Genomic DNA, 16807 nt, shown 5'->3' on the forward strand with positions numbered 1-16807 from the left:
ACCAGCTCAAGAAAAGTACTTTTTTTTCTTGAGCTACGGTGGCCTGTGATGGCCAGAAAGTTAGGTAACAACCAAAAGAAGCATCTTGTGAGGCAGTTATCCTCATAAACATACACATATTGGAGAAAAACAAACTGCATGTACTTTGCTTTTTCTCCCCGCTCTGGAAGTAAACATGTCAGCCTTTTCAGTGGCTGGATGTTGTGACGCCTGTCTCTGGCTCACAGCACCATGTTCCATCTTCGGGATTTGGGAAATGCACGTAGGTGGGTGAGAGATTAGGAGTGACATTGCCAGGAGGCAGAGATTTTGTGTCCCCAAACTGAGTTGAAACCAAATTCAAGCTCTCTTTGATGTAATTGTGGAATTGTTTATGGAGAGTTATGATGATTTTTTTTTCGCAGGATGGTGCTTTTGGGAAGATAACAGAATTAGGATGGTCATAAAATGTAATAAAAGTTTAAACAATATAATCCTTAAACCGCCAATTGTCACTCGAGTAAAATGAGGAGCTTTGCTCAGTGTTGATATTTAGCTATTTGAAGTTAGTACACGGCTATTTTCAGACTGCAGACTAAATTTGGAGCACTTTCAGATGTGGTTGGTCCTGAATCAGATACCAGGTTGATTCTTTGCAATGCGACCTCAGTCTCATGTCAGAATAAATTTCAACTTTCTCGTCACTCTCGATCCACATTTGTCACACTTCTGCTCTTCGTAGTGGTGGAATTGTGACGCAAGTTATATAGTTATAGTTATACACCGTAAAAGTCGGGTTACAAGCTGCTCCTACCTTCGGCTTGGAACTCGACTTTTTCGGTAACTTTTTCGGTTGCCTCCATGTTTACTTCTGTGAGACACGTTGCTGTATGTATGAGACTGTATGTGGGGACAGTTCAGGAACATGACCACCTTACACCTAATATAGTATTGGCTACAATAAAAAAAGAACCAAAAATGACATCTGAACAAGAAATGAGAGCTTTATGAGCATTAATAAGCCTGAGGTGCGAATGAAAGGGCAGAGGTTAACCCCCCCTCCCGATCAGTTATTGTCTTCACATTTTGCTTTATTGATTAATAGCCGATTTATTGACAATTGAACCATAATTATAACACATTTAGTTCTGAACATTGAGGCTTCTGTAAAATAGTTCAAGCAGTTCATTTCTATTGATGAACTTTTTCAACTTTGTCAAAGTTGCCACACAATTCTTTTTGTGACACAGTTACATCACACAATTCTGTAAATCATCTGTAACAAACAATAGCCTAAAAGACATAATACATCTTGAAACTCCACCATTAACACGTCCTCGTAGGCCATTCAAAATAATCTCTAAAACTAGTTTCAAACAATACATCACAACTCAAAATGGGGAGTCATTTCTAAATAACCATCTTTTCTTATCAGCCATATTGCACAACTGAATCATGTTAGCAGTCTCAAGCATTTTCTCCATCTTCGGCACACTGGAGAGATTAAAATCACTCACGTGTCATTTGTGTATCGTAGATCAAAAAAAAGGATTCACATTGATAGGAGTCAGCAACTGCAACATTCCTGTGAAATCAGACAACAGAAGGTCGATTGATGTTGCATGTTATTGACGCCTAAAATAGAAAACGCTAAGAATTATACAACTGCAGCCTCCTGTCCCTCTGGGGAAGTGATACATACATGAATATATTAGAACGCTAACCGTACGCAAGAAATACATTTGAGATGAAAAATATTTGCAGTTGCAAAGACGACTGAAACACCTGGAGGGACAATTGTATCGCAGCTTCAAGAGAGCTCGTTCATGCATTTTACAATTATAAAGAAGGTGACCGCCAGGACACAGAGACCTGCCAATGATTATTTTGTGTGTCTTTTACAATATATATTTTTCATAGCCCGACGTGCACCACAATGATCCAAATGGCAGCACGAGCACTCGCCGGAGTGACTAACGGTTGTGTCTTTCCTAGAAGGAGAGGAAATAGGAAAAGTAATTCATTTCTTTCATTTGTCTCAACATTAATCAGTAACTGAACGCCTCAAGGTGAACACCGGTAATCAAAAGGAAATAACTGGCATGGCATTCATCTTTTTGTGTGTTCTGTGTAGAAAAGCTTGGAGACACAAATAGAAGGGAAAAAAAAAAAGAAAGGAAACCCAGCAATGACCGGCGAACCATTACGGTGACCCGGTGATCAATGGAGGTCACGAAATGAAGTTGCACATGAGCACATAAATCACAAGAGGCCCTTGTTAGTTTTCTACATGCTGGCAGAGAGCCAAAGTCAGGAGCCACTTTTATCCCAGATTCCTCTGTGGGATCAATGACTCACGCCGACTTTATTACTCAACTGCAGGGTTCAGAGAGAGCTCCATTGCATCAGTCCGTAAATGGCTCCCACCGAAGTTCTGCATATCCGATCCGATCCTCCGTGGCCCCAGGGACCATCTCCCTCCTCGGCAGGAGCTTAAGGCTTTTCATTTCAAACTACTGTTACTACCTCACAGTTGTTGCCTCTGCCAACCGATCCAGTGGCAGTTCACATCACGTCTGTCCAGAAATGTCACCGCGTCAATATTTTATCCAACCAGACAGCCGTGTTGAATTGTCACAATTGGCCCCAGAATGCGTTTTAGGACGACCACCGAAATGAAATCAGATCATCTTTGAAGTGAACGTTTGTGGTGAATTTAGAAGAAATTCCCTTCAAGTGTTCTTTAGAGACGAGAGTGGGTCGGACGCGAGTTTACTGTGACCTTGACCTTTGACCACCAAAATCAGTTCATCCTTCAGTCCGTGTGGACGTTTGTGCCAAATTTCAAGAAATGCCCGCATGGCATTCCCGAGATATCGCGAGAATGGACCATATGGACTGACGGATGGAAGTACATAAAGCCTCCGGCCCTTTCTTTCGCCGGCGTGAACACATACACATTTATTGATGCCGCTTCAGAAGAACAAACCAAAGATTAACATGGTTCTTACTCCGACTTGAAACCCAGATATGGCATTAGCCCAATGGGGGGTAGAGGACATGCCTATGTTTCAAAAGGTTTATACCCAAGATCTCCACAACCCCTTTAGGAAGGAGGGCCCAAACCCAATGGGCTAGCGAGCATGTTTTCCTCTCTACCATACCTGAATAAGCACTTGGGCCCATTTTGCTGCAGTACCTGTGATAATCAAATGTATGTGTAGAGGGAATTTAATTAGAGCGCAAATACAAATTGGTTCTGTGGATCTCCGGATCTATAAAAAGCGTATTACGATGGATGAACAAATGTTCACATGGGAGGAAAACGCTATTCAAACACTCAACGTTAAATAGCTGATCGCTTGAATGTGCACTTGTGTGCAGATGATGAATGTGCATGCAGAGTAAATCTCAGATTGAGCTTGAACCTTTAAAAAGGCTGCACCCTCTTGTTTCAGCACGCTCTTTCAATCCTCCACGCTCTCCTGGGTGTCTGAGCGAAACAGATCTTTGTCATTTCCCCATAAGGTGCTTAACGCATTTGCACTTTCCACCTTAGTACAGCGTCAGGGGACCGTCTGCATCCTTTGCCAATCACCATCAATTTGCTGCCCAGGCTGCAAACCGAACATTGACGGACACTTGCAGCGAGCTCTCCATATCCACAGCACCCAAATTGGTATCAGTGCATGAGTGTCAGATTTTAAGAGAGACATTATCGGTCACATCTAGGCCACACAATGACTTCCCACAGAGAGCGAGTGATTATAAAAAGGACTGATTCTCACAGAAGCGGCAGAAGACATTTCTCATCCATTACTGATGAGCCTGTTTAGCCTCCGTGGCTGAAACCAGGGATCTGAGCATGTGAAGGATTTATTCTTTCAATCACAGATTTCGATGAGGGCAGAGTTAGAATTGTTTAAATGGGCTTTTTTAAAAGACATATCACCCACGGTGATTAATAACAAACACTGAGCAGAAAACCAAAACCATTTCGGGAAGTTCACAGTGATCAATCAATATTATCGACCCCAGGTTATTTTGAGCCACAAATAAATACACAGCTCTGTAAATGAGATCCTTCTCTATACTACAGATACAAGGCTGGTAATGTTTGCTGCACAACTATTAAATATACACTGGCTATTGCTCAACCCTACTTCAATATTTTTTGCATAGTGTTACACCAAACTTTTTCCCTCAGCATCTCGGAAACAGATGTTCTTATGCGAGAAAAAAATTAGACTGAGAGAAAGATGAGAAAAGAACTTTCTTAGAGTGAAAGATATTTATTTGTTTACCGCTCTGTGTCTTTGTGTATTTCTTTACCGCTCTGTGTCTTTGTGTATTTACTGACCGTGACAGGCGCTGTCTTGCAGATGATGACGGAGAACAAGTACCAGGTGCAGCCGTGTGTCCCCGAGGCGGCCATCTTGGTCTGCAGCACCAAAGAGCCCCGACTCACATATCTTTCGGTGCAGGGTGGCCCGTGTGGCGCTATTGATGAGCGCCTCGCTTTGAACCTTGACAAAAAGGTGGGGCTGATACTTTTTCGGTTTCAGAAAGTGGAGTTCAGAGGCGTAGTACCTTGTGATTGGCAGGTCGTGCGGTCTAGCTTTTGTTTCACAACTTCAAACCCATTCACAGTGGAAGTTAATGCTAACATTTTGATCACCTGAAAATGTCAACGTCCAGTTGAACTTTGCTCCAAAAAAAAGGAAGACCAAGATGCCAAAATGCTGAACTTGAGGTTTCAAAACCAAAAACGTAGGTTTTGAAGAGGACAATGTCCACTTCTTGCGTGCATCTTACGCTCTTAATCCTTCACTAGGTCAAAGTGACATCCAACAAAAATGGCCCCTGCAGTCTTTGCTCATATTTTTGCAAACAAGTTTCAACGTGTTTCCACCCGAACATAAAAGCTGCTCATCTCCAGCTAAATAATCAATCAGTGTCACAACATCTCTGTCCAGTTCAGACTGCTACTCCCTCTCACCCTGTGTCACTTCCATCACGTTCCCACCTCGGGAGACCAAGAGTAATCACCAGACTTCCAGGAAAATCAAACAATGTTATATTTCCTGCCAGGACCAGATGCCATTGAAGTTGACCCCAAGGTCAAGGCCAGTTTGCTGACGTGCGTGAGGATCCAGATAGCCTATGTGATGCCATCAGTGCTGCTCTGATGGAGCCCTCGCTGCTGATGCCAGGCCAGCCGCAGATGTCAAGAGTTTCAACTCAGATTTTCTCTTATTAAAGGTGATTTATTTTTGTTTTTATTCATTTTACGTTTGCCCTTTTTATGACAGGAGGAAGAACGTTGGTGTTTTTGCTTGACCTACCACGATGTGGTTACTGAGAGATCAGGAGGCAAAGGAGCGAAAGACCGAGTCGAATTATCACCAACAGACTCGCTGCATTTAAACGATGTACTCACGATGTTTGCATTTACTGTAATTATGTTTTAAGCCAAGACTATTAATTCTGATGGATTCAGAAAGCTTGCCTTCAGTATCAAACAGTGTTTGATGACAGAAACAAATGTTATGAATATTTAATCCATTTTCCAAAACACTTGGTAGTAATGGACGGCGTTTTTCTGGACTTCAGTTGTGAAAATATTGGTCGACTTTGTACTCTTTGTACAAGATTTTAGGAAAGGAATTTGAAAACCAGTCTTTTTTTAGAAGCCATTCAGTAAAAAAAAAAAAAAGCAAGGACATATTGATGAAGCTACCAAAGAGACCTTCTTCTCAAAAGAAAATTAAGACCTTTTTTTTTAACCTAGTAAGTCTCCGGCTTCAAAAAAGTAATAAAAACCTTCTTTTTCCCAATAATCAGGCCAGTGAGGGAAATTGTCAACAGCCTGTACAGTCTCATCAGCCCCAACAAGTGAAAACACTTGAGTGGTGTCCAATTGTGTCGTGGCTTTAAACTGGACGTATGAGAATATCTGCAAATACTAAGCAAAAAGAGTTTATACAGGGAGAAATCTTCCCATTAACTGGCCTGTTAAAAAGCTGCATGATTTTACCAAAAGTCGCTGTAAAGCCTAGCAACAGTGCTCGTTCACGCGGCTCTGTAACTTTCCATTCCCACTAAAGATTGAAAGGTGATCTGGTAGCTAATGAGATCGAGTTATAAAAAAAATGCCTGATCCTTTCACCTTTACAAAGCTCTTAATTGAAAGCTTAAGGTCACAGCGAGCGAAAGGCAGCTGGTAATATCTTAAAATACATGGAGCCCGGATCTTAACATTTAGAGCGACGTGACCCTCTCTGCTTGCCTGCGGCCATCAACCCAGTCAGGTTCCTCTGCAGCGATGGATAAAACATCCCCCAACTGCAGTTTCGGAGGCTCAGCGGCTCTGTGCTGCAGAGGTGTCAGGCTGCGGTGCTGCAGGAGGCGGTCACACAAGGTAAACTATTAGAGAGGGACTAGAAATACAAGGCTTTGTACTGTGTGGTGACTGCACAACCTCACGTATATATATTTCATTAATATTTGAACACAAAGCTATGGATTATAAAACATCCAGCCGCAGAGGAAGAGTTTTCCTCTCTGGGCCGCAGCACCCAATGTAGCAACAGTTCATCCAGGTGCAAAACGGCTCGAATTGCTTTGAGGCAAAGTGATTGTGTTGGAAGTGAGTTGGGAATGAACTCTTATACATTTGTCAGGGTCAACTGTAATTATTGTATTGCTTTGTGTATTGCTATCTTTTTGTTGTTGAATCAGCTTCAACAACTAAAATAGGTTGAAATGTGCTTTTTGTAGTTAAAAAACCTTCAGGAGCAGCGCTGGGCTTTGAAGATAACGTGACAGTGATCAAACTGGAAGCACAACTTCCCTATGGGCCCAAAATAATATTTGTTTCCGCCATTGCAAAAGAGACGTGTGTAAATCGGTGGATACTTTTTGGAGGTACATTATGGTTCCCAGTGCAAAGATAAGTTAAATAGCCTTCATCTAAAATGATGAGTTGCTAAAAGTTACAGAGTTAATTAATTAATAGCTGCATCACAAGGTTCGTGTCCGAAGAGACGAACGTTACGCCGATGGACTCGGTCTACGGGCTTCACAGATGCAAAGGATCCGGGTAATTTCATACCTGCAGGTCTTGTTTTCATGTGCCAACTGTGCAACTTTCACAGGAATGGAGAGAGGAAAACGGGCTGAAATGAAATGCCATAACCCAGCAGCTGTGATTTTTATTGGTTTAAAATCAGCGACTTAAGTGGCTGCTTCTGACAATCCGGCGTAGACGTCGTCCGTTAACTCCAGTCTTGCGTTTCAACTTGCTAATCGGACCGTTGAGCAGCGAACGTAGCCGATGGGCGCAAGATTGTATCAGAACTAAGAGACCACATTGATCAGTAATTGATATAATTTCCTGTCATTGTTGTACCTTTTTTTTTTCAACTTTTGCTTTTCTGTTTACATTTAAATAGCATTCTTCAGACAATAAATACAAACATTAGATTGATGATCACATTTAATTCAGTTAATGTTGCCGCTCTTTTCTCCATCTGCCTTTCGGAGCCTCAGTCTCTGCCCAGTCTTTAATTTGATTCAAACCGAAACATCATCATTCCAGTCTCCAGACATTTGGCAATCACACCACGCAATGACTTATAGATATATGAGTGGCTTCAATGTTCCTATAATTCATCTCAGTTCTTTAAAATGTTGCATCGCTGCATGCCAGATACCAGCGTCTCATGTTTCTGTCCGTCTCTGCAATTGTCTTCAGTGGCATTATCATTCATGTCATGGTCATGGACCCCAGCCAAGAGCGTGATTGGATCAGGAGTCACCGAACTTCCAGTTTTAATTGAATTGAAGATGCTCTCGTCCCAGGAGTCCACCACCGGCCGCCGGCTGGGAATTACTAAGCAGAGCATTACGCATATGCATGAGATGGTTAAGGTGCATTAACTGGAGGCTTTAAATAGGTTAATAGCCAGTGAATACATTTCCCATGGTCGGAATACTAGTGGCTTTAGTTCAGACAGAGCAGGAGAATATCAACAAACCTATACAACAAACCTATACTTATACAATTTAGAACCTGTACAACTCGAATCAATATTTTATGAACAATCTAAATGTGGCTCTGTGTTGGGCCCTCTCATGACCATGAATTTTAATCTCTATATCGTCAAATGCTTTCCACTTTTGATCTCTGAGACGTGCTGGGCCTCACATGAAGAACGGTGCGCTCAGTAAAGTGCAGATCTCCACCAGGTGTGTCTGCGACAAGCCCGAGACGCTAATTGGCTGCAGGGCGTCTAAACCTTAATACGAGCAGCAGATATATGCGGGCCATTTGCTACATGGTCATACAATCTTAAAAAATAAAACTGACTGAGCTTTTCTTGCCGGCAAAGCAACGCCTTAGTTGCAGTAACGTACAGCAGTGTGTGTACCTTAAAATGTGGGTGACACAGCGCATCCTTTTATACTCTACATCTACTAAATTTAAAGAAGAAGTTGTATTTAATCCTGAACGAGCCACAACAGTTAAGCTGCTGCCGGTGCTACTGTCCGCGTCCCCGCTGCCCGAGTCGACCATCGAGCTGGAGCTCGTCCCGCTACCTTCGGAGCTAGCTGCCGCAGCTAGCGCTGACAACTTTTTGTGCTGAACTTTCAGTGTTGTTTACTTGAGCTTAAACAGTGCAGGGCAGCAGCAGCTAGCACCGAGCGCTCACAAGCAGCATGAACTCCCTGTTGCTGCTGCTTCTTCTTCTTTAAGTTTGAATGGCGGATCACAACCAACTTAATTCAGGGTGCTGCAGCGAAGAGGATCCTTGTCTCTGCAACTGCTCTTACATTTAGAAATCAACAAATCAGCCGCACCAATAAATGAACCGTACTGGTCAAAGTTGAGGAAAAAAGTATCCGCTTATAACTCACATTTTACGCTATCTTTTTTTATTTGTCAGCCAAACATACTGCAGACTGGTCCCCCCCCCCCACCCACCCATTGTCTCTCCGGGCGCAGAGTAGTGGATAGGAGAAGTTGGAAACACACCCAACTGTGTTATCACTACTCGTGGCTCCCACTGGCCAGGGGCCAGTTAGAAGTGATGAATGAGGAGTCAGCAAGCAGTCAATGCCAGCATAAAACTGTCCACCCCAATTATAATTTCAATGCAGTTTGCACACGTGACCGATTGCATGATCCTCCTGGCGGAGACACTCATCATCAGGCTTTTTCTTCTTCTTCTTCTTCTTCTTCTTCAAACGCCTTGCATCACTCTGTTAGTTTTCCTCTCGACTGTTTGTCAGCTTGGAGGCAGTTCGATCATCCAGCGAGCGATCACAGTTAAAACATGTTTTCCCATAAGCGCCTGTGGAGAATTTTCTCAGAAACTCGGCGGCCATCGCTCCTGCTGTTCCTGGCCCGACACAAACACCACATTTAGGTTTTCATGAGAGGATTCTTTGTGAGTTAGGAGTCGCGAGCCATATTATAATTACAAAATATATTTGAAAAAATAGTATTTGCACACAATTAGCATGACTCCTCTTATCCTCCTGGAATCTCAGATCAAAAGACTTTAATACTTTTGTCAGAACACAACTCAAACGGATATCAGAGTCCCGTCTGACTCAAACGGTTGGCACGCCGCTTCATCCCAGCTTGGATGTGAAGCTCTGATGTTGACTATAAGGACCCAAATGTTATATGCATAGTAATTTCATATTTTTTCTATTTCTTTGTGCTCAAAATTCTTTTTGAGCACAAAGAAAGTAAAAATCAAAAGACTAAAATAGCAGGAGATTTGGACTTTCAAGTTCATACAGAATATGCAATATAAGCTTTCAGAAGTGTACAATGAGATGAAAAAACATATATACATATGTATGTATATATATATATATATATATATATATATATATATATATATATATATATATATATATATATATATATATATTGATCTTTTAAAGTTGCCCATATCATAGACTATAACAATGGATGCCAGAAATAATATGTGATGCTTTTTCACAGTGCGTTCACACCAAACACGTTTCAAATCTTACTCGCACCTGAAAGGGGGCGTGGCTTATCTCTGTGGCTTATCTAGGTAAAAAAATATTTTATGTTTAAAAGGGAGACACCGGATCACCAGGAGAAACCTTTTTATGATTGATTAAAGTTGATAATTTAGACTTTCTAAGTTGCCACCAGTAAATATTTTTTTGCCAGCCAGCCAGCCAGACAGCCAGACAGACAGAGAGACGATATTTATGTGGTTCTATCGTAGAGAAAAACATGTCAGGAAGTGTTTAAATGCTCGACACGCCCCTTTAGTGTTCATCAGCTATTTGATTGGACGCTGCCGGCTGATCGCTGGAGTTTCATACCAGAGTGAAGACGGATCAGAGATTAAACTGACGTGATATATTTGATTTGTTTTCTGATTCACCATCTGGTTAAAATGTATGTTCATTGTAGGTCTGACCGACAAAAGGTCCACAAACAACTCTCTTCCTTTATTAAAATTACACGCCGCTTCACATGACTCTTTCGAGAAAAAGGATGCCTCATTTCTCTTAAAACACATTTTCTTGTTTCCGCTCTCCTCACACACCTTGCATATCTCTCCATGCATCCCTGGTGGGAGGGACGAAGACGCAAGTGAGGGAAATGGGGACGCAATAAAGAAAACTTGGGATGAACCCACTGCCTTTGCCGAGCGCCTGCCTGCAGCAGGACCTAGGATACATAAAGGCGATGAAAGAAAGATGATTCATATGCTCAGTCCTCGCAACAGAAGGTTACTGTATAGATCCATCCATTGTCAGGCGGCAGTGTCCTTGAGAGAGATGGTTAATCCCCACCTGCTCGCTCAATGACACACCCTTTGATCATCAGACAGATACTATAAATGGCTAAACCAGCTCACACCTGCTCATGTATGACGTTTCCGTCATCCGTTTGTTGAGAGGTTGAGTTATGCTCACCCAGGGTCAGACTCGCAAATTTTGAGCCCTTGACATGTTTACAAATGAATGACTAAATGGCAAAAGAAGCGATAAATTGCTTTAAAGCCACAACATATTCAACGTCAGAGTGGTGACTGACTCGAGATGGCCTACTTCAGACAGTCTTACAGTACAACATCCTCGTGTAAAGTAATGCGAGGGAATCCACCACAGCGTGTTTGAGTTTACCAAACTGCTGGCTTCTGACACTATTTCATGACTAAGACAATAAATGTGACAAATGACCAGGTTTCCATGGTTGAAATACTTAGTCCCCGATTTAAGTATTTTACTTTTCAATCATAAGTTGAGCTGTGACCATGACAGCAGTTTTTTTTTCTTCATAAAATTCCCTTCTGCTGCTTGTAAAACAATGTTTTAATTAGGTATAAATTAAATGCAGAGTCACAGACTTTACTGTAAACCGCCTATTCTGTTATTTTAGGCCTACTGGCTGTGGTGCAGATACTGTTTCCCACTCGCTCAGTAAATGGTAATAACACTTTCATGTTGAATTCACCAAGGAGAGAGGGTTTGACAGGGAGATGAATGGTTTTCACGGGGTCGTTATATTTGAAGTATAATAGTTTACATCTTCTTTCGTGCTGCATGGTGGGCCAGACTTTGAAAGACCTTATCAAAATTGTATCCCGGTCTCAAGCTCAGGTAGTCCTATACTAACTCTCGGGCAGTGGCCCTCAGCGTATTAAAACCGAAGCAAAAGGCATCCTTTAGTGTCTGTATGAGATGCACTGGGATTTCAATTAACTTTTAATTTAATCCCATTCGTGACATGTTCAGAGCAGCGGATGTAATGGAGTGGGAAAGTCCGATAAAGGCAGGAGGGCGAGGTTAACTTTTTGCAGCGTTTTGGTGATCTAAACGCTAATGTTTCTACAATGTGTCACAACCACATGCAATCACGTGGAACGAGGCAGACGCAAGATGGACAAAACCTCCAGGACGACACGGCTGCTTCTCCCGGCTTTGAGGAAGACGCTCAATCCCAAATTGCACTCGAAGGCTTAGCCGTTGCTGTATGTAAATGATTAATTTAGATCTTAAAAGGTCAGGTGGCACGTTGCATGGCAGCCTCCGCTATCGGCGTGTGAATGTGTGTGTGAATGGGTGAACGATGACGGTAGTGCGCAGCGCTTTCAGTGGTCGACTGACAAGAAAGGTGAAATATAAATGCAATTACATTCACGATGCCTTTATACGCTATTACAAACGTTAACAACGTTCTCCTTCTGTGAGCTTGTAACGCAACATCCTGTTGCATGAGAGGCAAAAGGCTGCTTCTGCCCAAGGGGAACATTTTAGGAATGGGGATGAGATAAAGTTACAAAATTGACACCACTGTGAAGACAATTGTACTGTGATAACACACTTTCCTCTTTGTATTGCAAGTGTACTATTGTTATGTTCGTCTGACATGGTATGTATTGTCTCTTTTATTCCTCTCATTAAAGACTTTTGTCTGTTTTCTTCCTTAGTTGTTCCTCATCCAAACTGTCTACGGTTCGACGATGTCATATTCTGTTCAGATTATAAAGTCCTTTGAGGCCAATTTGTTAGTTCCTGGATATATCATCAAAATGGACTTGACCAAACTAATAAAACAAGCTTTCAAATGTAAACTTGAATGCCCTCTGGGAATACAGAATGTGCAACAAAGGAAATGTTCCTTCAAGCTCAAATCAGAGGGTTGTTTTTTTTTCCCAATGCATATGTTTCAGTTCACTGTTGAAGTATTGCAATCCTATATTGTATCATGCAAGTTACAGATGAATGCAGAAATCAAGATCATTATCATTTGTGCTTTCAGGTCAACTTCTACATAGCGTCTCCAGTTTGCCAAACAGAACACAACAAACATAGTCCTCATGTCGAGAGCAAATTCAGGCTCTATTCAAAACCCTCTTAAATTATAGAAAAGAACCACAACAATAAACTGAATACAAAATCCTTATTGTTGTTTGCTCTGAAGCCAGCTCATTCTCCCACGTCACCGAGCTCTGCAAATTGACTGCAGTAGCTCCTTGATGCAATATTAATCTGAACTGTATGGCGAGTGGCCATTAAAACCACCGGGAGAAGGGAATTGCCCTGCCACCCTCCACCCTCCACCCTCCACCCAGGTAATCAGACCCAAATTGAAAACATCCAGCCACCAAATTTCTATATCCCCTGCCTGCCAGTATGATGTCACATTTTCTACAGAGCCTGCTGGCTGTGAAATGTGAAGAACATATAAGTGCTTTATGAATGAGATTTAAATTGCACTGCTCAATATCATTTTGAGGCAGTAATTTGACAATATGTATGTTGTGCCCCTAAAAAAAAAAATCGAATGCTGTCAAATAATGGAGCCATACATATGTTCCCATCAACTATCATACTGCCATTCACTTTCAGATGCCAGGTCATTTTCTATTAGCCATACATGAAATGAGCAAGAAAAATATAACAATGTCCCAGAGGATCAAAGCTGGACACGCTCTGCAGAACGGAGGCTCACAGGATGTTCTTGGATGTATTTTCCCGGCTAATGGAAACTGTTGTGGAGGTGGGTCACTTGTAAATGTGTGACTGGTTTAATGAGTTGCGTTACTGGTGGAGCAACCGTAGTTAAAAAAAGTACCGGTTCACCCACAAACACAATTTTCACCTCCAGTTTGTTTGCACAATTAAAAACATCACACAACATTAATTATACCCAACAATTAAAGGAAATTAAATAGTAGGTGAAGTAGTATTGAGTATAGCAACTCCTGCCAACGTTTTGATCATAGGAGTGGCCATAGAGATAAAATAGTACTCCGTTTAAAACCACGTCATGTCAACTCGTGCACACAAAATGTAATTTGTGGCTTCATTAAATCGCTCCCACGTTTTGGTTGATTTGTAAGCAATGAGCGCCTGAACAGAAAACCAGCACAACAGACCAGCATTTCGCCACGTGTGAAGTTCAGTGCGTGAGCTTCAAGTAGTCTACTTACATCCACGCCCACCGTGAGCTCTCCCAGAAGTCAAAATAAGAGGCTAGATCTACAGAACGTAATGCCAACAACGGTGTGCTGTAGTAAATGAAAGAAAATCCTCAACACATTGAGGCCCGAGAGGCAAGACTATGCCGTCCCCGTCCGTTCAGGAGTGTGTAACTGTTTCTGGTTCATTATAAAACTGTGGTGGACTTACCTCGTCTGCGGGGACCGGGGTTAAAGAAACCGTTCGAGAAGCCAAAAAGAAATAAGGACCAAAGCAGATCCTTTTACTTTCCCATGTTTTGAGATATTTATCTGATATTTCCACCTTAATACAATAGAGGAGGTGAGTAGGATGTTAATTGTGTCACAGAAATGAAAGAAAGAGAAGCATTTTCTGCAAAGAGTTTCCTTTAAGCTCATCCGAAGCTACTGAAGGGCAAATCTTCCCAAAAAGCAGCTCATGAATTGTTTCATTAAAGAAGAATAAATAGCAGTTGGACACTATTGCTTTTAACAAACATTACTCAAAGCGAACTAAATTAGGATACTTTTGGGGGTTATTTTTCAGCTACAATGTGCCTCTGTTGTGTTTTTAATCGTTTCGATAATAATGGTGGTCTTTGACACGGAGAAATAAGTCATGCAGAACTTAGTAGGATTAATTCATTTCATAGCATTTGCTGACAAGAAACAAAACAGCCTCATGACTTGAAGTTCATTGAATTCAATTTGTTGGTCATTTTCAGCAGCACCATCCAAATCCAACATTACATTCCATGAGGCAGATGAAATTAAATAAAAAGGGTGCGCTTCTGCCAACACGAAAAAGATGAATAAAAGCCACGAGGCATGAACAAAACAACCAGTACACTAAAGAAAATCAAAATGAACATTTGTCAGATGAAAACCATACCAGTGATTAGTTTTCTGTTCATAGTCTTTACATAAAGAATGTGAATTCTTCAGGTGAAAAAACATGCTTTTTGTGAAACAGATTTGAATTCAGCCTCTCCCTTCATACAACTCCTGGACAACAGAAGTATGGGTTGATTTTGAACACACACTTTCCTCGCAGATGATTGTGGATTTGAGCATTTGGTGGCAGCACACTTCTTCTTTTAAATGAGAAAAGGTTGTCGCGAGTGAACCAGTCCTCTCAACAACAACAACAACAACCTGTCATCCCACGTAATGAATGAAGCTGAAATAGTTGGTGAAGGTTAAACCTCTTCACCATATGGGAGGAAGGGGACGGGAACATTTCCAGCCCTCCACTATGACGGATTACCGAAATGAGCGCTGAGGACGTCGCTATGATGCCTTTGATATTTCCTCCTGCTGGTGCGAAGCACGGCCCTGTCAGTCACGTTCTATGATTACCTCCGAGCTAGCTGCACCCGATCATAATTAAGGCGATGAAGACCAGCTGACAACACACTGCGTTACTGCATGTGAAGACGTGAAGAAGAAGAAGAAGAAGAAGAAAAACACTTGATCAGAAGTTGCACATTTTCAACAAAAAAAAAAGGATGCTAAGAAAGCGTCGAGGGAAACAATATGTTTTTGCGAGATAGAGAACATTATGTCCCCCGACTATAGGAGGCTATTATTCGGCACACTCCCACCCAAGAAAGGCAATTTGATGTGGTGAAGAAATGTGCGAGGCGCTTCAGATGTGACCACTGTGCCTTCAGAGGGAGTTTTATTCCGTTTTCCGCCTCCAGCTGAAAACGGATCCAATCTTCTTCCACTGCAACGTCCAATAGGAGTCCATACTTATTGAAACCAGACACAGGAGAAGCTGAAGGGGTCGCAGCATGGGAAAGCAACGCTAAAGTACTGACTGGTGTTACCATACTTACTAGTATCACCATGTGATAGAAGCTCGACGTCTGGAGCATTATTTCCCTTTTGATATGTTCAACGTATTTCTGTTGACCATGTAGAACATTAGTTTGAGGGGGGAAGAGAAAGTAGCAATTAAAACTAGAACATTTCATAAGAAATACTGCGGGAAGACGTTGAAATTCAAGCGCCATTATCCCCAATAAGACATGACATTAAGGTACATTTCAGATATCACGTCTCTCATTTTTGGCCTTTAAGCTTCATGCCCTTGGAAATGACCGGAGCGATGGCGTTCTGTGATGGACAGTCTGGCGCTTGAAGAGCTATTGTGTCATGGAGATTCAAAGGCGACGCAACACAATACTGCTGTCATCTGAAGGAAAAGACTGTGCTGGTCGCGTTGCTGTCACTTTACAGCCTCGTTGCATCACAGCCACACTGAATAAATCAGTAGATGATAATAAGATTAATTAGGATTCCTTGGTATACTTACTGCCAACTAATGAGAAGAAAACCACCGCTCTCATGCCTGCAGCTTCCTCACAATTGTCTCTTTTTTTGTCGGTGTCTGTCCGTTGAGCTGCCTGCTTGTGTTTGTTTTCTCTTTGGCTTTACTGAAGAGGATAAACACGTTGAAAGTGACTTCTCCCTGAGCTCTTCTCTCCTCTCAATGTCTGACAAGATGAGAAAGCTCAGGCTTTGTTTGCACTGAAAGACACTTCAAAACAAACGGTCACTCGACACTCTTGTTGTGTGCCACGCAAACACATCTCACAGATGGAAAAGTCGTCTTTCAAAACTCTTCTGAATTAAAGACGCCAGCATGTTCTAGAGAAACCGCTGCGACGGTTGCATCACAGCCAGCAGCTTGCTTGCATCATCCTTTGATGACGGTCATTATTAGAGTCCACACATGGGGAGCCCTGAGCAGGCGTCACAGGTACCGACTGACGACAAACAAACTGCTGATGAGGGACGAGGTGCAGCGGAAA

This window comes from Clinocottus analis, unplaced genomic scaffold, assembly GCF_023055335.1.
Source record: "Clinocottus analis isolate CAN_PGR_092001 unplaced genomic scaffold, fCliAna1.0.p SCAF_7, whole genome shotgun sequence".
NCBI classification, from domain to species: Eukaryota; Metazoa; Chordata; class Actinopteri; order Perciformes; family Cottidae; genus Clinocottus; species Clinocottus analis.